The sequence below is a fragment of the Pseudopipra pipra genome, chromosome 1 (assembly GCF_036250125.1).
Source record: "Pseudopipra pipra isolate bDixPip1 chromosome 1, bDixPip1.hap1, whole genome shotgun sequence".
Classification (NCBI taxonomy): Eukaryota; Metazoa; Chordata; class Aves; order Passeriformes; family Pipridae; genus Pseudopipra; species Pseudopipra pipra.
This window is the reverse complement of record NC_087549.1, coordinates 28,589,887-28,609,757: the sequence shown is the minus strand read 5'-3', so window position 1 is coordinate 28,609,757 and position 19,871 is coordinate 28,589,887.

The following is a 19,871-nucleotide window of genomic DNA, read 5'->3' as shown; positions in this document are numbered from 1 at the left end:
GCTTCCTTCCAAAATGCTACTGCATTTTGCTTAACATTTTATCAAAACAGATACCTGTCTGCCTTCTTGCCTGTTTGAAACTCTTCCTGGCTTGTTGGATGCTGCTATCACTGTATCCATAGGAGTAAATCAAGTGGTAACAGGGAATATTCATGGGGCCTGGAAGGTAAACAACTATGCTGGTGACATCTCGTGGTGTTTAATGGGGTGATTTTGCCCTTGCCAGCCATCTCTCAGCCCATGCTGGGGTCCTGTTCAGGTGTTAACAAAAGGGACCAGTCCTAATAGGAGTCTCGATACAGCTATCCTGTTTGGGAACAGAAAGGAATTTAGTAGTATGGACATGGGCTGGTCCATGGTATTCAGTTTTGGTGTCATACGTCATTGGTATATATTTAATTTACTTTTATGTTGATATCAAGTTTTTCTAAACCTACTGCTGAGTGGCTGCTCTGACTCCTTCAGTTGCTTCTCCTCAGCTTTAGGGATCAAAGCGTGACCCTTGTTCCCAACTCAGGGGAACAGAGAAGAGAAATACAAGATATAGGCCACATTTCACAATTATCTATAGTGCAAGTCCTTAATCTTCATTCGCGAAGCCTAGCCATGATAGTGCAAGTGATGATAGTTTCTCCTGCACAGTTTCTCTCACAATCTGATAGTTTTAGAAGCATTTAAAATTTACTGAGGATTGGAATGGACCTTTGGCTCAGTCCTTCGTCTAACTTCACAGTGATCACAGTAATATGGACATCGCTCTGCCCTGGTGTGAATGGTTCCTGTAAGTTACTTCTTCTCCAGGCCTTTGAAAAGGAAAGAGATGGAAATTAGAATGTGACTGTAAAAGATGTACAGAGGTATTTTCAAGGTTAATATTAGAGGCAAGAACAAATTCTGACGTGGTTTATTTGGTCATAGAAAAATCATAATTTATCTCCAAGATGGTACTAAAGCTGGGTGGTAAATACTTTGATGGAAACACATTTGTGGGAAAACAAAGCTCTGGCAAATTAAAATCTTTGTGAAACACATCAGAATATCAGATTTTTGGTTTGGGAAAATTCAAACAAACAAATATTCATGCAGTGTTGTAACAATCTCTATTCACTCTTTAGAGAATTAATTTTTTTTTAAATTTTGATGTAACTTTTATTGCAAATTCTTTCTATGTTTTATCATTATGTACTTAAATGTGGTAATTTAAACCAGACAGATTGAAATCTCTAAATTCCCCAAGCCACAGAACTTCAGTCTTCAGTGGGGCATAATTAAACCCCAAAGGAAGACTGAAAGAAAGATTTTTCTCCTAGATGCTGCAAGTTCTTTCATTTCCCGTATCATACAAAGACTAGGAACAGTGAAGCTTTTTTGGTGAAAAATACTGTTCTTCCCCCTTAGGACCCAAGGCATACTGCAAAGGCTATCCTGTTCCATTTGACATGCAGATGCAAGTAAGCAGGTTTGAACTCCCAGCTTGGAGCAGGCTCAGGTCCTTTCTTGTAAAGACTGGTTGGGTGATATACCTGGGAGCTTTCAGAAAAAGGAGGAGATTTTATTGGTAGTGAAAGACAGCTGGCTACAGAAGAGTTACTTCAGAAAAGTAAAAGCAGAACTGAGCTCAAGAATGATTCATTTTAATCAGACCAGTGTTGCTTTAACAAAGCATACTGACTCTTTGCTAGTTTTGTGATATTTAATTAAATTTGGAAGGTTAGATAGGAAAGGTATGTTTTCAAATTAACCTTTACCTCATTAAAATTTCATTGTAAGTTTTAAGCAGTTCTTTAGAGTACGTGCTGTTAAGCACTATCTGGTAATTTTATTTCCTGATATACTTGCTACCTATCTGAACCTAAACCAGGATGTTTTTATTTTAAATTCTTACCTTGTGATCACCACTGATTTATGTCATATTGTATGTTTAACACCTGCAGAATATAATCTGATTGAATGTGATTTTTGCATGATGTAAGGCAGGGTTTTCCTTTGTCTCGACACAAGTTTCAGCAGGGATTACCATGACTCATAAAGAGCTAACATTTCAGAAAAGAAGGCTTTTGAAAAACTCAGGCACAAAGTTAAACATTGGCACTGCTTTTCTTCCACCTGGGAGAAAACTGGCCCAGAATTCTGAATTTATTTCTGAGTTCTTGGGTATGGTATATCTATTGTGTTTAAATTGCTAAAATTGAAGAGAGAATAGGAGCCTGTTGTAATGTAGTTTGAAACTTTTATGATTTGTGGAGCTTTTTCCAGTTAAAGGAATTTTTTTTAAGCTATTGGCAGAAGTAATCATGAGAAAAGCATATGCCATTTAAACAGAATTAAAGTTATGTGTCACTAGCATGATTATGAACCATGAACTGGAGTAAACCTGACTAGAATTACATGTGCTGTGGTAACAAAGACAGAGGAACTCAACTCAAGACATTGAAGAGCTGCTAGTGAAGGGCAGAGGCCTATTGAATCTACAGATCTGGAGGTGGCGCAAGATGATGCTTCAGGCCATTCCTGTAAGATCAATGGGGCTGGTCTTTCCAAAATGATGGCATATTACCTTCTAAAATAACTTTTTGCATTCAAATCTTGTTTTGTTTCAGACCAAAATCTTTTGAAGACAGATTTGGAAGCTTACTACCTTCTTCTTATGTAGATCCAAATCTATATAATATTATTCATTGTATTATGCTGGAACAAGGAGTAGCCATTCACAAATATTTGACTTGGAAGAAAGGTTGCAAAGGAAAGGAACTAGAGGGTTTTACACACTGACAAGGTAGCTCTCTTCATCCAAAGACAGATATAGCAATCTTTATCCTTCATCCTAAAATCATCTTCCTGCACTGAGAGGTATAAAATTAACTTGTTTAAATTTACTCATACTCTGGGTATAGCTCCTGTTAATGTTGATGAGAAATATACTGAACTTACTGAGGATGAAGTTACTTAATTCTCCAAAGCAGCTTATATTTCTTTTTCATGGCTGTGATCATTTCCTTCCTCTACTGTAATTATATTCCACACTATATAGATCTCAGCATTATATCTTGGAGTTATTCTCCAGAATAAAATTCTCAATAACTCTTTTCCAGAATTACTTCTATGATCATGTCAGAAAATTTACATTCATTTCAAAAATTAAAAAAAAAGAAAAAAGAATTTTAATTATTTTTTAAACAGTTCTATATTTTCCCTTTCCTGTTGACATTATTTGTCTGTCTTAAAATTTTGAAAAATACAATTTCATACTCATAACTGATTTTGTTATGATCTCAGTTGACTATCATACCTAACTTTAACATTTTTGAATTTTTGTATAGCATTTTTCAGGCAGGAGTTTAACAATTAGACATTTTAAACAAAGCAGTAGTAAACCCAGGCAATTGCAAGAGACAAAGAACACATTTATGTTCCCTTGAGCTGAAGATACTTAAAGCCAATCTACTACTGAGTTTCTTGTAATGCAATAAAAATTTTAGTATTACACAAGCCTGATTTTCTTCTTACTGTTTTTATGTCTAAGAATCTTTACAGTTTTAATCTGTTTAAAATTATACAAATGTCCATAAAAACATTTCTTTACTTTATACTCCTTGTGACATTTAGGTAATATTTAGGCCTTTTTTCAGCACCTGCGAGTTTATTGAAAATAATGCTGTGCACCAGCTCTTGCGAGAGATGCATAGCTTGGTTTGCAGAGGGCCTTGGCACTGGGTGACCTCCTGGCACTGGCTCATGCTGTGAACTGTGCAGTGAGAAAAGGAAAGAAAAAATAATCCTTGGACTTCTTAAGTTAGTTTTCCTTTAGGTTACAGCTTGAAGAGAAACTTCACATTTAGATGGAATATCTGGCCTTGGTTTATTTCTTTGAGTAACTGTGCTGCAGGCTTGGTGCAGGTGCACAACTACTCCCTCCTCTGAAAGCCCCCTAGGCTTAAAAAAATGCCTTCACTGCAGCAATCCAAAGTATCCCAGAAACCTGGAAGCACCCCTTAGCTCAAAAAGATTTGCTTGTGACTCTTTCTTCTCTAGAGCAGTAAATGCATAGACAACACAGCACGTTTTTGGTACAGGAGCTTTTCGCAGGACCTGTCTGGGAGGTTCTTGGGTGTCCCATAATTGCACTGGCAACAACGCAGTGCAGTCTCCTCTAGTATTCTAACTGCTCTCTGTACAGACAACATCACAGAAAAAGATTTTCTTGCCAGGTAGGGTGAGTGTTTAGCCAGCTTGCTTTTCTTCCTTACTGTTCAGTCTGCAACACTGGTAACCTTCATGACTTCTACTGCACTTTAAAATACTTGCCATTTTTACCTGGAATTGTGCCTCATGGTACCTATGGACGAAATCAAGTTTCTGCTAAAGAATCCCAGAAATCAGAAGAAAAAGACAACGAAACTTACCATATGTTTAGCCTTTTGAGAAAGAGAAACATGCAGTCTCTTCTGGCCACTGACAATGTTTTCTTGATGACTTCCTCAGCCTAATCCAGCATCTTGGATGTTGCTGAAAGATACAGCAGGACACAAGAAGTTTATATAGAGCCTTGGTTCCCAATAAGTTTTTGTAAAATAAAAACAGATGAAGTCTGAGTAAAAAAGTGATGACTCAGGCCCATATCTAGACTGTTCGGATTGACTGCAGCACTCCAGATAACCTGTGTAATGTGAGTCCCTGCAGCAGATCTCTCAGCATGCTGAGGGTGGTTGGGGGAAAAAAAAGTTTTCCCCTTGGAGTTAAAAAAATGGTAACCCCGAGGGGGTGGTGTCCCTTGGGGTTGAGCCAATAAGCGCTCCTGCAAAATATAAACATATCGCAACCAAACCGGAAAAGAAGGATGTAGTTGTAGTTGTTGCAGAGAGTAGCCATGTTCTAAAGCCAAGAGGAGAAGGGGCAGGAGCCCCGTTGGGGGCTAGCCCCCCCCCCCCAGCCCCAGCTGGGGGGCTTCAAGGACTTGGAACAGTGTTAAACTGGGCCGAGTTCTGTAGCTGAGAGCTGGAGGAGTTTCTCCACTGTAAGCAGCAGCAGGAGATACTAAAAGCGGCAGCAGAGCAGCAGTGGATGGAGAACAGTGGCAGAGAGCCAGAAGAAGATAAGGAGCAGCAAAACAAGCATGCAGCCAAGCAGGAAGACACAGAGTTGTCTGAAAGAGAAAGAGAGCTGGCTACAGAGCAGGACTAAGTTCTACAAAGAGAGTTTTGGGGTAAGAAGTGAAACAAACTCCCCAAACCCCTCTGAGACACCTCCTAGAGAGGAGGGGCGGTGGACTCCTACTGGATGGAAGTCCTAAAATGCAGCATGCACCAGAGAGAGAGGAGCTAAGAAGCTCAGGCGTCCCGGAGCTGGACTGGGACAGCCAAATGGAATGCAGAGGGGGTGACCTTGACCCCCCCGCTGCTATTGCCAGGCTGGCAGTTTTGAGACAGAGCACAGGAGCTCTGGTAGGACTCTTGAGGCAAAGGCCTTTAACTGAAAGCTGCCCGAGACGTTCTGACCCAGAGGTAAATCCCCTGAGGAAGGGACTTTCACTGCACTTTGTGATATGCCCGTGGTGGAGCGAGTTTTGTCCCTGCTGGCAGACCACGGGTGAGACCTTCGCTTGGAGTCGAAGGGCCGAGAGGGGTGAGAGGAGACCCCCTTGTGTATATTAGAAAGAGATCCAGCTACAACAATCCAGCTACAGCTGCTGCATGGAAGAAGAGAGGCTGCTCCTCTGAAAGCGGAAAGGATCTTTCCTTTTCTCTTCTGGACTTTTATTGGAGGGAGAAGAGATTGATCCATTGTCAATACTGATTTATCATAGGAGAGAGAGTTAAGATTATGTATATGATGTATTGTAATATTTATTTGTACAGTGATTGTAATATAATTCCCTTTTCCCCCATATTGAGTCTTGTGTAGTGTCTGGAAAACCCATCTCACATTGGGTTGGGATGTGGGAGCGGGGCTTGGACTCGAGAATTGGATTTTAGGGGTCTCAAACTACGACAACTGCCTAATGCATCCCAAATGAAAAGGCAGATCACCTATTAGCAAAACACATGCACTGCCAATAGGGAAGATATTTTATAGCTAGTGGTGGACCTAGCTGTTCCAGAGAAGGTTGCTCCTGTGGGGATGGGGTTACTGAACTATCCACAGGTATTGTTGCTGCTTACACTATGTAGTCGTCAAGCCAAGAAAGAAGACCTGTGTTGAGATTTCTGCCTCATAAATCCTCTCTACTTGTTGCCTTTCTACGTAAATCCAGGAAGGACTTTTTTTGCTTTGCTTTAATGCTGATACATTTCAATCACATGGGGCCCTGATTGTGCCTCAAGTCACTGGAAACTGCAATAACATAAATGCAGATGTTTTTAGTAGTACTTCTATTCACTGGAGACTAAAACATATCTGTAAACCCACATAATGTATTGTTTTAAGTCAGAATTTTGTTAGAGGAATCTAAGGTTGTCTAAAGCTTCTAGAAAGCACAGAATTCTGTGTTTTCTTATATTTAGTAGTCTAATGGGATTTCTTGAGTGTTTGAAGTTAAATGGGTCTGGGATGATTTCTTAAGTAAACACAGACTTTACTTTGGGATTGAAATTAGTTTTTTAGAGACTATAATATTAGGACTATGGTATTGACACTGACAATTAAGATAAGGGGCATCCTTTGCCTAGAAATTTAATGAAAAGAATTGCTATGATGTATTTCAAAATTACAGTATGAGCAGTTCTTTTCATTCTTTATAACCATCACATGGCATATTTTTCCAGAGGTGCTACCTAATTATGTTGTAATTAAATGTGATTCATCAAACAGAACTGAAGACAAAACTGGTAATCAGTAAATTTTTCCATTCACAGAATCTGTAAAATAGGTGTATCTTGTAATTAGTTTACTGATGTTTGCTTTAGAACAAGTAAATCAAAATTATAATAATTTTCTTCTCATCATCTAGTAGAATATTTTAGCATACATATGCAGCACCTAACAATGGCTTTTATGGGTGGGACTACCAGACATTATCAGCGTAGCCACAATAATAATAATTATTCAGAGGATTTAAAAATATAGCCTCATACTGAAGGTAATGAATAAGATTATGTTTTAAGTCTAGAGGCAGTATAAGAAGCTTATTTCTGTTTGTACACACTAAGCATAACTGAAACATCATAGAATCATAGAATGTTTTGGGTTGGATTGGAAGGGACTTAAAAGATCAGTTCCAACTTGCCTACTGTGGGCAGGGAACCTTTAACTAGGCCAGGTAGCTCAGAGCTCCATCCAACCTGGCCCTGCAGGTTGCAGTTGCAGTCAATTTTTTTTTTTTTGGTGTTGATTAAGTTGACTTTTCTATGTAAAGTTGAATAGATACCAAATACTGCCTGACAAAGGACACTGATTAAAAACGTACCATCTTGGGAATATTTATGGGCTTCAGTTGTCTTTCTTCTAGAAGGATTTGACTATGCTTTAATTTCACTGGCTATAATTACTCAGCTTCTGGGAAACTAAGGAAAATGCGCTGGTTTGTTCCCTTGGGTGCTCAGTTGCAAAAGTCTGAACAGATTTAAAGTCTGTGTGCTGTACACACCAAGCTCTAGTTTTGGCCCAGTGCTCTGCTGATACAGAAAAGAAAGAGGGTCTGTCTGTTGCTACTGTTATGGAGATGTTCCTGGCACATGGGAGTATGGCACACACACACACACACATACACACTAGTGCAGAGTAGGTGGGCTGTGGGTCTGCAGGCTCCTCCTACAGGGACCAATAAAAGGCACACATTGGGATGTTTAATCACACACCACAGTTATAACATGGAACCTTCTGGCATGTTCTGGTGGAATAATAAGCCTTGGGCTTAGAGCACTCTTGGAAATAGCTATCACATTTCTCTTCCCAAGGGAAGACCAAAGACAGAGTGAATGTCTGAGAGTGGTACATGGACTCTGGCTCCTTCCTGTCCTCATGCCTGACACCAATTGAGGGCAGCAGAGCCTCACCAGAAAAAAGTAAAACTTAGTTCTCTTGATCTGAAGTACTGATTGCTGGAAGTATATTTAGCCTAATCAACCTTAAAGCAGGTAATGATGAGCCATCCTATTTATTTATTGCTTTCTGCTAGAAAATAAATTTGTTTTCCTTCTGAGTACAGATCCAAACCCATTCTATTTCCATCACTCACTCTGCTCTCTTACATTTACCCACCCACACAATCTATTTAAAGCTACAACCATTTGTAGGACTCTCCTTATCTTCCCAGACTTTGCAAAGGCTGGAGGAACAAAATATCTTAAGTAAGTATTGTTTAGGGTCTCCTTTTTTCCTATTCATTTGTTTAAAGAACATGTGGCTGAAATCTAACTTTTGCTCTTTTACAGCTGTTTCTGCTCTTTTAGTAGCAACAAATCTTTCATTTTGTGGCAAGCTATTTCCAGGACAACCCATTATGATATGACAGAAAATTATAGCTTAAGAGAGGAGGAAAGAGAAGGAGCAGATCATATCTCATAACCCCACAAACAATCCAGTTGTCATGAGAGGTATGCCTATTAATAGCTATAAAGATGAAGGAAAACAGGTACCATTTACAACTCTAAAAGGATGGTTTCTAAACTGAAGATTTTCCTAAGGACTTTGAGCTGCTTTTTGATAGTGATAAGCCACTATCAGTTCTGAAAAATGCCTGTCAATAGGCACTGAAGCAGAAAATATAGCATAGACAGACAGCAACACTCTTGAAGCTTAATCACATGCAAATTGGAGATTAGGAGATTACAACTGTCTTCAGTGCACATGAGGAATATGATGTAATGCCTTCCTGTGTCTTCAATTTTAATTCCCCAATAATTTCTTAGTGTGAATCATTCTTAAAAAGAAGGCTTCAGAATTGGGAAAATAAACCAAAGAAGCCTCAACTTCTCTGCTACTGAGATCCGTAGAACCATTTACAAAGTTGGGGATTTTGTTACGTACACATCTTCCGCTTAGAGGAGGTGTTCTGTAGGAAGTTAAAATGTATTTCCAAAGATGACTTGCATAGTAGGGTCTAGAAGACCTTGCAAGACTTTGGGGGCTGTGATTGAAGTGGGATGTGCTGTGCCTCCAGCTGCCCAGGTATGAAACTAATGCACTTGCTCTGTCTGGGACTGATGATCATGCCCTTGCCAAGCACTCATCATCTTTAGTGATGAGCTGTGCCTCCCTAGCCTGATACCTATTTAGGGACAGAAGTAAAAATAAAATATTGTATTTGCAAGGAATCCAATTCCTTTATTTTATGATTAACATGCAAGGAAGACAGTTGATGATTACTAATAAAAGTATGGACTGCAGATGCACAGAGCATCATGTGGACTCTCCTTTATAATGTTATCTCTGCCATGGATTCACAGGGATACAGACCTTTAACCAGAAAGAACCATGCTGATAAATGATCTGTCTTAAAATTTTCAAAAAAATGCTTCACTTCTTTGTACCCTCTTTGCTCGTCTGTGACATCGTGGTAATCAGAGGCTAAGTTCAACTTACATTTTTCAAGGAAACCTGCTGGAGCTATTACAGAGGAGGCCAGTAATATGATCACAGGGCTGAAGCACCTCTACTATGAGGAAAAAGCTAAGAGAATTGGGATTGTTCAGCCTGGAGAAGGGTCCAGTGTGACCTTCTGGCAGCCTTCCACTACCTGAGGGGGGGTCTACAGGAGAGTGGGAGAGGGACTTTTTATAAGGACCTGTAGTTATAGGATAAGGGGAAATGACCTTAGGCTGAAAGAGATTTAGATTAGATATTAGGAAGACATTCTTTACTGTGAGGGTGGTGAGGCACTGGAACAGGCTGCCCAGAGAAGATGTGCCTGCCACATCCCTGGAAGTGTTCAAGGCCAGGCTGGATGGGACCCTGAGCAACCTGATCTAGTGAAGGGTGACTTTGCCCAGGGCAGGGGGGTTGGAACTAGATGAAATTTAAGGTCCTTTTCAACACAAACCATTCTATGAGTCTATGGTTCTTGGACTCAATAATCCTTGTGGGTCCTTCCAACTTGACATATTCTGTGATTCTGTGGTTCATATCCCCAAATATGGTGAGATGGATTTCTTTCATTTTTACTTGCTGTAAATATGAAATAATTAGTGGGACTGGTTATAATAAGACATTAATCCTTGGTGCCAAATTCAAGGTCATCCTACTTTAAACTTTTAAATACAGGGACTTTGGCAAGGGCTATAATATTTTAGAGACAAGCAAACTGTACAGATAGCCTTGGCCTGGATACATATTTTTTGTGGAACCTTGGCCATATTATTTAACATCCGCCCCGCTACAACTCACCATTATTTCTATTTATAATATGTGTTCAGATATTGTTTCTTTCTTGTATCAGGATGAAAAACATTTTTATGTCATAGTGGAACACATGTGCTAGATCCTTAGCTCAGGAAAATAAGGAATGTGCTATTGATGATGTATGCTAGCTAAACATCTATTTCCTGAGGTAGAAAATATTTATCCATAAAAACAACTTTCTTAATAGCTGCTAAATGTATTCAAGGATTTTTCTACTCCAGTTTTTTCTTCCTCTTCAACCAATATATATATAAAATACTGTACATCCCTATTTAGTTTTATAAATTATTATCTGCGAGTTCCAGAAATTTGAAATTTCTGAATTCAGAAACAGACATATTGTCATAAATAGGAAAAAAAAAGAAGGATTCATTTAGTCCAACTGATCGTCATTTAGTTGTCAAAGGGAAAGATTCTTATTTATGCAGTATCAATTCACATATGGTTATCAGTAAATTGTTTTTAGATTACATGACTAGAACTCGCAGTGGCATGATCACAAAGAGCAGAATTGTAATTATTCTGCCTTTTATGCAAAAAACGAATGCAATGAAGGGATTCTGTACAAATTCTTTCATAGCAAGAATAAGCAATAAATTACCAACCGCAGAAATCTGTCAGCTGGACGCAGGAAGTAGCATTCTAGTTTTGTAAACAGTTCACCTGTATGCTAACTGCTAGTCTGACATCAGGGGAGATGAATAGCATTTTCCTCAAAAAACTTTATTCCCTTGAATGAAATCCTGGGAAAAACATTATCTGGGAACTGTATTGGTAGGAAGGAAGATAACCTCCTAAAATAAGCTACTTCCAGGCATTATTTACAACCAAAAGCTACTCTAGGAGAAATTTCTCTTGAAAGACAAAACGATACTGTGGTTATTACAATAGCCATTTCCTTCAGTATATAAAAGGATTGCTTAAAAGGCATCTTCTAAAATACTCTTTCTGGACAAAGAAATGAGTGTGTAGAGTTAAACAGACCTGCATTTTCCTCCAATGTTGTGGACAGAAATGGTGAATATATGCTATTATCTTCATATTGCAAGAAGTGGTTCAGCATAAGTGGGGAACTAAAAAGCTCAAAAATGATATAGCACTTACATCCATTTGGAAATGACAGGAATGTTAAGAAGGAGACTGATAGGAGTCCTCTGCTGATGTAACATGACAGAGGTCCATTGAAATAAGCAGAGCTATTATGATTCAGGCCAGCAGAGGAACTGGTCAATAAGTGCATTCCTTTGAGACTTGAACTTTTCTAAGATTATGATAATTGTAAGTGCTGTGGATACTTTATTTCTTCCTCTAGACTACATATATATTTATTTCTTCTGCAACCCACTTGGAATCTTACAATATAAAAAAAAGAAAAAAATCTTAAAGCTTCTAATCTGTCAGTCCTTTTTTTCAGGCAAAGCTCTCAGCACTTGTATTTCAGTGAATTTTCAGCCTCATTAGAAGCCCAAACACTCTGTGTGGAAAGGAGTAATTTACTGTTTATATAAATGCACCCTGAAGCTGGTCACTCCCACTATTGGGCTGGATTGAGTTCACAATTTCATTTTCATGTCTCAGAAGTGAAACAGTGCACTGCAGTCTGCCTAATACCCTATCACATGTTGACCTAGTAGGTGTGCTTTTAGCAACCTGCTGTACATTAACAGCTTCGGTTCTCCAGGAAAGTGTGTAGCTGTGTGTAATTTAAAAGTATTCTTATATCTGAATTTTTTTTCAGTATTATACCTGAATTTTTTTTGATCTTGCTTCTTTTCAAGAAAAAGTGTACAGAAAAGTATCTGGGCCAAAAGGTTTCACACAGAGCCTTATCAGTGACAACTGTTAATGACAGGACATAATGGTTCTCTATGCCACTGTCCCAATATTGTCTCAGTCAACCATATTCCAATGAATATTGACCAATGTAAGGCTCTGTTGGGGGAGATTTAAAATAAAAAGTTTACATGTGTTGCTTATATACCCTACATGCTTGTAAAATTCATAGAGTTTCAAACATTCAAAGTTGAAATCCTGAGTAACTCAGATTTTGGAAACTTTGTCATGGATAATGAACACTTCTGATTAGGCTTTTGTACCTCTGGATGTCACTGTTGTTTTGCAATAATATAAACAATTTTATATGACAAAGCAACAAGTGAAAATGGTATAATCTTCACCATATTATGTTAGAAACTACAAGACTGATCACACTGTCAATGTAAGTTCTACCATTAATTCACTGTAAGGGATGAACTGCTGAATATGTAAAATAGTGCTTAACTTCAGTTTGATATTTGGTGAATAGGAAAAAAACCCTACTGACTCCTCTGATGTCCCAAAATGCATTTTTTGGAAGAACTTAGAGTGGAACATTAGCCTTCATTACCCTGATGTGGTCCTGTCAGAATGTGTTCAGGATAACTGTTGGTTTATGCAAGTCAGAAGCGATGGTGATATGTTCCAGGAGGAGCAGGAGGTGGGTAAGTGTCAAGGACCATGCACCACCATTGCTGCTCATGGCTGCTCCAGAGACTAGTGGAGCTCACTTTTCCCAAGTAAATCTGCTATGCAAATGGGACCAAAGGGAAGGAAGGAAGGGGAAAATCATACCTTTCTTCTTTTATAGTCTCTTGCACAGCAAACAGTTCTACCTTCTGGAAACATATATTAAATTAATGGAGATTTAGTGATTAAGAAGGATATTTTTCCAATTCATAAATTTCTGCAATTGCCTCAGTTATTTACAATGAAATGGGTGGTTCTATGTGCAAAAAGTCTTCCTTGGAATAAGGCAGATTTGTCAGAAACCTGTAGGGCAAGTGGGGTGTGACAAGGAAATAAATAAAAGGGTGTACAACTTTTTAAAAATCTCTGATCTTTAGTTTTTGTTGACAATTCAATGGATGAGAGTGGATGCCTTTACTCAGAAATACAAAATATTAAATAAAGATGGAAATAGATCATTTCCATGAGAAAGCAAGACATATTTATTTATTTTTTTAGAATTCTTGAATTTCATTTTATCTAACTATGAATAATAAATTTTGCCTGAAAGAGGTCGAGGACATAGATCAGGAAACACATTGGCATCCTCTGTTTTGAAGTCAGAGTTCATTTTGCATACTATTTCTTCTTTACAAATGGATCTCATAGGATCCTTCTCTCATTCAGAGTCACAGTGATTTCCATGAGTAATTGTGTTTTAACCCCATCTGGCAATTAAGTTCAAAGCACGTACTTGCTCACTTCCCCCTGCCCTGGCCCCCATGATAGAGAGGAAAATTGGAAAAAAAGGTAAAACTTGTGGATTGAGATAGAACTGAAACAAATGAAATATAATAATAATACTGATAATATTATTAATGATAACAATAATAATAGTAATGAAAAGAGAGAGAAGAATAAAACCCAAGAAACACAAGTGATGCTCAATACAATTGCTCAACACCTGCTGAACAATGCCCAGCCCGTCCCTAGTCTGCAATCAGTGGCTCCCATTCAACTCCCCTCCAGTTTATATACTGAACAAGACATTCTATGGCATGGAATATTTCTTTGGTCAGTTCAGCTCAGCTGTTCTGCCTGTGCTCTCTCCTGGCTTCTTGTGCCCCAGCTCACTGTCAGAGCACAGGAAACTGAAAAGTCCTTGACTTAGAGTAAGCACTGCTCAGCATCAACTAAAACATCAGTGTATTATCAACATTATTTTCATCCTAAATCCAAAACACAGCACTGTACCAGATGTTAGGAAGAAAATTAACTCTATTCCAGCCAAAACTAGGACAGCAATGAATTAAAGTTGTCAAGATACTTTAGAAGTATATTAATGTGCCTTGGTAGATCCAAAGTACTCTTTGCTATAATACCTCAACCAGACTAGAGCAAATGTATTAAATCACTCATTTACTGTAAAGAAGATGCTACTTTTAGACTGTAAATTCCTTTTCCCAGTAGCAGGGTGCGAATGTCACATCATGCTGTGAGGGTGGGTTTTCACTCTTTTCTCTATTTTGAGCCTGCAGACAAATATCTTACACATTTCTTTTATGGTTTTAAACTGCTACCATTACAAGGCTGATTAATAAGGTTTTATGAGCTAATTAATATGCTTTTATCTATATGAGCTTTTATCTTTATGTGCCTGATCGCTACAGTAATTCTGTAACATTACAGGAAGCTATTTATTTTCAAATTAGCAATGTCATCATGACCTTTTACCACACAGTTAAGTTTCTGGCCTGCCAGGTACATAGAGGGTAGCTCAAACCGGTCGGTGCTGGCTGTAAATTACAGGCTGATGAGTGAGTGGGATGATCTCTGTTCCTTGATGTTGTGGTTTATTCTCCCAAACAAAAGTGATGGAATTCTCAAACACTTGAAAGAAGGACAAAACAGTCAATTTTAAAAGTAGTGCTGGCAGTTAGGAATATTAATGAATGTGCTTACTGGGGAGAGTGTCTATGTGCCTAGGCCAGTCTCTGCTGGTGCCTGTGGCTGTATGCCCTGGGCACCCAGGGATATTCCAGTACTTCCAGTTGCTCTGTTCAAGATCCTGTGTAGAGTGTGTTTTGAGAGGTCACTGCACGAGGCTGGTGTGAATCTCCATTTCTCACCTGTTGTTCCCCCAGATCTAGTATCTGTGCCGACTAACTGGGCAAAACAATGAAATGTCCCAGTGCAAAGAAACATCACAGATATTTATATTACTGTAGTTTATGGGACCTCAGCAGGACATGGATTAAGCTTGACTCTTGGTAGGGAACTAACCCACTGTAGGAATCTCTCCCTTCAAGAAACTTAAAATCTCAGCAGTAACAAAAAGAAAGTGGTTAGAGTAGAGCCACGGAAGAAAAAGTTCTGTCTTGTAATGTCTGTGACTTTAGCATTTATTTGCATTCAAATGTATTCAAAGACAGTTACAGGTGGAATTATTTAGAATTATTAATTTTCTGATCTTTAAACCATCTGACTTCTCAGCTCTGTCTTTCCTTTGAAATGACTGGACATGGTCAATAGCAAGATGCCAATAAAAATATTTGGACTTTAAGAAAATGTGTAATTTTGATGAAAAATTGTATTTTGATTCTCTGGAAAAATTTTAGCTTGTATTGGTAACTCAGCTGATTTAAACCACAAAAATAATATTAATTAGAAAAAATAAATATTACAATTATACTACTTATATGAGAAAAACATGTTTTTTACTCTACTGTAGTTTCAAAGTTATGGATAAGTAACTTTAAAAAAATTCCTTAAATTTGTTTCACAAGCAGTTTTGATTTGGAATCCTCAAAAGTACTTAGAGTCTGATTTCTTTTAGAGTTGGAACTGGTCTGACTTCCTTTCATTAATGTTAAAATACCAGGTTCTGGACTGTTACTCAAAGGGATTAAAAACTCTGGTGTGTCTAGGGGAAAACATTCACAAAAGGATGAGAATGAATTTGTGTGCTATTTGTGTAACTATCATACATGCTTTCAAAGGATTTCTATTGTTATTCAAGATTAGTTGAGCATGAGTTAATGGACTCTTAAAGTATTACCCAAAGCTTATTATGATAGACTATAGGAGCCTCTTTTTAAGATATTTTTTAATAATATCAACTACAAGGTCCCTGAAGACATGATATTTCTAGGCTTAGTATTTCTTCATCAAATATTAAAATAGGTCAAGCAATTTGGTTGCATTTCCTTTTGTGTTCATTCTCCTGCTGTAGTGTGCATACCAAGTAGAGTGCATTATGTAGATTTACCAACTGTTGAGTTCTCTGATTTGTTTCATTATGTTGTTTATTTTGTAATCCATACTGAGAGTGGAAGAACTACAATTACACAGAGGAAACCTGATATTTGTTAATTCCATAAAGTTAAGGTCATCTTCTGTAGCAATGAGAGAATAAATTAATTTATCAGAATTCAATCTTGCAGAGGCAACTAAGCTGTAATGAAAAGACTGAGATGAGAACAAATGACTCAACAAGGTTCCTAGTTGCATGATTAAACTACTAATATCTTACAGTATGAATAACAGTGTATCTCTGTGGATCAAAATGTGTGTTTCCTAGGAAATATGACTTGTCAGTTAGAATTTGGCTCAACTCAGCACCTCAAAATTTTGTTCTTAGTGCCAAGTAGCCAAAGACAATGCCTAAAATGCAAATATCCCTGCCTCACTTTCCATCTGATCAATTTTCCACACCTCTTGTTTTATTTCTGAGCAGGAACAGAGATGAAGCATCTTTAAATCTTGATCCCATCAGTCAGCATTAAGTTCTGTATGAATTTTCACAAACATTAGGCAGGAATCAGACTGAGCAGGTCCTTGCAAACATAGTGAACCATCAATTATAAACTTAGCTTTGGTCAAGGATAAAGGAATGTGACCTTTCAGACTTCTTTTATTTAAAAATTGAAATTACAAAGTAGTGCACAGAAATGAAATGTTTAAGGTGGGTATTTAGAATAGAATTAAAATCTTTTGATGTTTCAAAAATAAAGATGCACATATTTTTTTCATGTATTACCTGGCATGGAAAACTGATTCTTAGAGCATAAATTGCAGTGAAGATATGAAAGTGTGTGAATTTAAAAGTTAGTAGTTCACTAGTAACACTGCTAAATGTGTTTTAATACCTTTTATTATACAGTAGCAAAATGCTACTGTCACTCATTCATCAAAAGCAAGATCTGGCAGCAGAACGGCTGCTGGAGTATACATAAGGTTAAGGAATAATTTGGCATGCTTGGTTTTGATTTAAGCAATCTAATATTTAGCAACTTAATAACTTGTGGATGACTCTTGTCTTGAAAAATGTTGCTTGTACAGAGGCTAGCACTGAGCAATGTCCTTGATCCAGGAGCAGAATCCATGAAAGAGTATGTCAAGTACAGTTCGAAGTCGGCAGACTAAAATTATCCATGAGTCTTTGATTTAATTTTGATGACAGAGACAATCTTTGTTCTGGTATTTGTCACAAAGCCTGTCAAGTCCTTGTCAAGTAAAAGTGAAATCACATGTTTCAGTGTGCCCCTTTGCCAATACTGACATATCATTATCTTGGTTTACCTTTCTTCTATGTATTAGATTCTGTTTCTAGAAATTTAAAATGCTTATCATTGTGATTTCAAAGATGTCTTATTGGTAATTATATATTTCAAGTTGAGCTGCTAGTGACTGAATTTCTCAGAGTATCACTTTGAGCAAACTTAGGTTTATTTGGTTTAGTAGCTTGCTGAGGAATAAACTTCATGATTATCCTCTTGTCATTCAAATCAGTCTCAGATTTATTTCCACACCAAGCACTGCAAGACAAAATAACACTCAGTTTTTGAATGGTGACTGTGAGCAGCAAAATAAAAGAATAATTCCTTAGGCAAAGACTTGATCCATCATCCCTGCAAGTTACTGCAATGTGTCTTTTGACTTGCAGAATTTTGGATCATGGTGTAAGTGTGCAGAGTCAAGAACCCAACAGTTACTACAACTTAGTGCCTTTTTGCTACCTTACTTGTTACTTCTTGGTTGCAAATTATGGCCAAGATTACATATCAAGAGCTTTTATGAAGGATTATAATTTCTCATGTATGTGAAGTATTTTTTCAAAATTCTGTTGGCTCTAAAATAACTAATGATTGTAGGATAGAAAAGTGAATAACCTGAATGGTAGTAACTGCATCTTCATTTTTTAATCAAATTTTAAATATTCTTAATTTGCAAAACTACTGATGCAAATGAAATTGCCCCATCTCACTGGCTATAATAATCCTACTCAGTTATGTTACTGCTAAACATATACATTTATCAAGCTTAGATAAATGTGTGCAATTCTTCAAAAGCTTTGTGTAATTGCTTCTAGATTTGCCATCAGCTGTACTTGTCTTTGTGATTGTATCTGTACTTGGTAGGTTTTCATGTTGTAATTGTATGTTAATTGTTTGTGATTGTATCTATGAGGGTTTTATGCAGTAATTTTTAATGGCAATTGTCTGATTGAACCTTTGATGGAATTTTTAGTGTTACTTTTACCCAAATTGTACTTACTAACAAGCAATTCACAGAAACCAATATATATTAGACTGAAAATTATATTTGTGAATTATAAAGGTGAGTACTTTAATAATTTATAACCTTCCCCTTCAATTTATTCTGCAAAGAAAAAGTGCTTGAGAAAGGCTGGTAACGGCAGTATGACTCAGTAGCTTTGAGAGTTTTCACAATCTTTCTGCTGGTTCCTCTGGGCAAATTCCCATATGCACTCTAGCTAATGATATCAAATTTTACAATGTAATCAGGTTTCATTGACATTTTTTTCAAGGCACAAACACAGCATAAGGGCAGAGCCATGGGGACCCGAAGTGGCCAGACAGGCATTTTCCTGGATACCATCCAGCGGGAGGGACTTTGGTTGTGGGGTAGACATCAGGCACCCTTCTGCTCCAGTTTGCTGCTCCTAGGAGAGCCTTGCTGTAACCTTGTTCCATCCAGGTAATTTTGGTAGTGAGTATTCTGCATGATTTGTGTTGCCAGAACATCTCGAGGCTCCCAGTACAGCCCTGGAGCCACCAGGAATTTTCAAGACCCTATGTAAGCATGGTCTGGTTGCACAGAAGGAAAAATTCTAGGCACATTCCATAAATTCTAGTATATGAAATATAATTTTTTTTAGCTAATGGTTTTTGATTCCTCCACATATTTCTCCAAAATGGCCCAACAGTAAATGACAAAGGTGGAGGCTCCAAACCAAGTTAGATCTAGTAATTCAGTGACTAAAATTCGGCAATAAACTAGAAAAAAAAATCACTTCAGGCCATTTATGTTAGCAAATTCTGTATGAGTGAACCATAAATAGGTGAGCAGACAAGACCAGATGTGCTATTTAAATGGATTAGGTGGGCCAGTTAACTATTGTTAGGAGTCATTGCAATTCATTTAATTGAATCTGTTCTTTTGGCAGTGATCCCAAAAAGCAGACATTTAATTGCCCAGAATGCCTGTGGTAGACAAGCAATTTCATACTAAATATGATATACTTCTAATCTATTCTGTGTTTTACTTAAGCATAAACTATCCTCACTCTTTTTTAAAGGAAGGAATAATTCAAAAAAACTGATTTTACCGCTTTCCTCCAACCTGTGGAGTGCTCCAGGGTTGCCTGAGAGAGAGCATGAAGAGCAAGATGGCATATGAGAAGGAAGATGTGCCACTTTGCCAGGGAAAACTTCAGTACTTAGTTAAAGTAATAAACCAGACCCTTCTACTATAAGTCTTGCTTGAATAGAAATGTCTCAAAAGATTTAATGAAAGAAGTCAGGATTTATAGTTCTGCACGATTTAGAATTTCCTCAAACCACTGGATCTCGTGAAGATTATCATCACTATGAATTGGAAAGATATGGACTTCCTACATTTCACGGATGCCCAGAGTTCAGTAAAAGGGAAAGAATTAAACGTTTGAGTCTTTCAAGAGAGAAATGAATGCATAATTTAAACCTATGCTTTCTGAGTTGTTTATTCCTTTAACACCAAAGAAGTAAAAA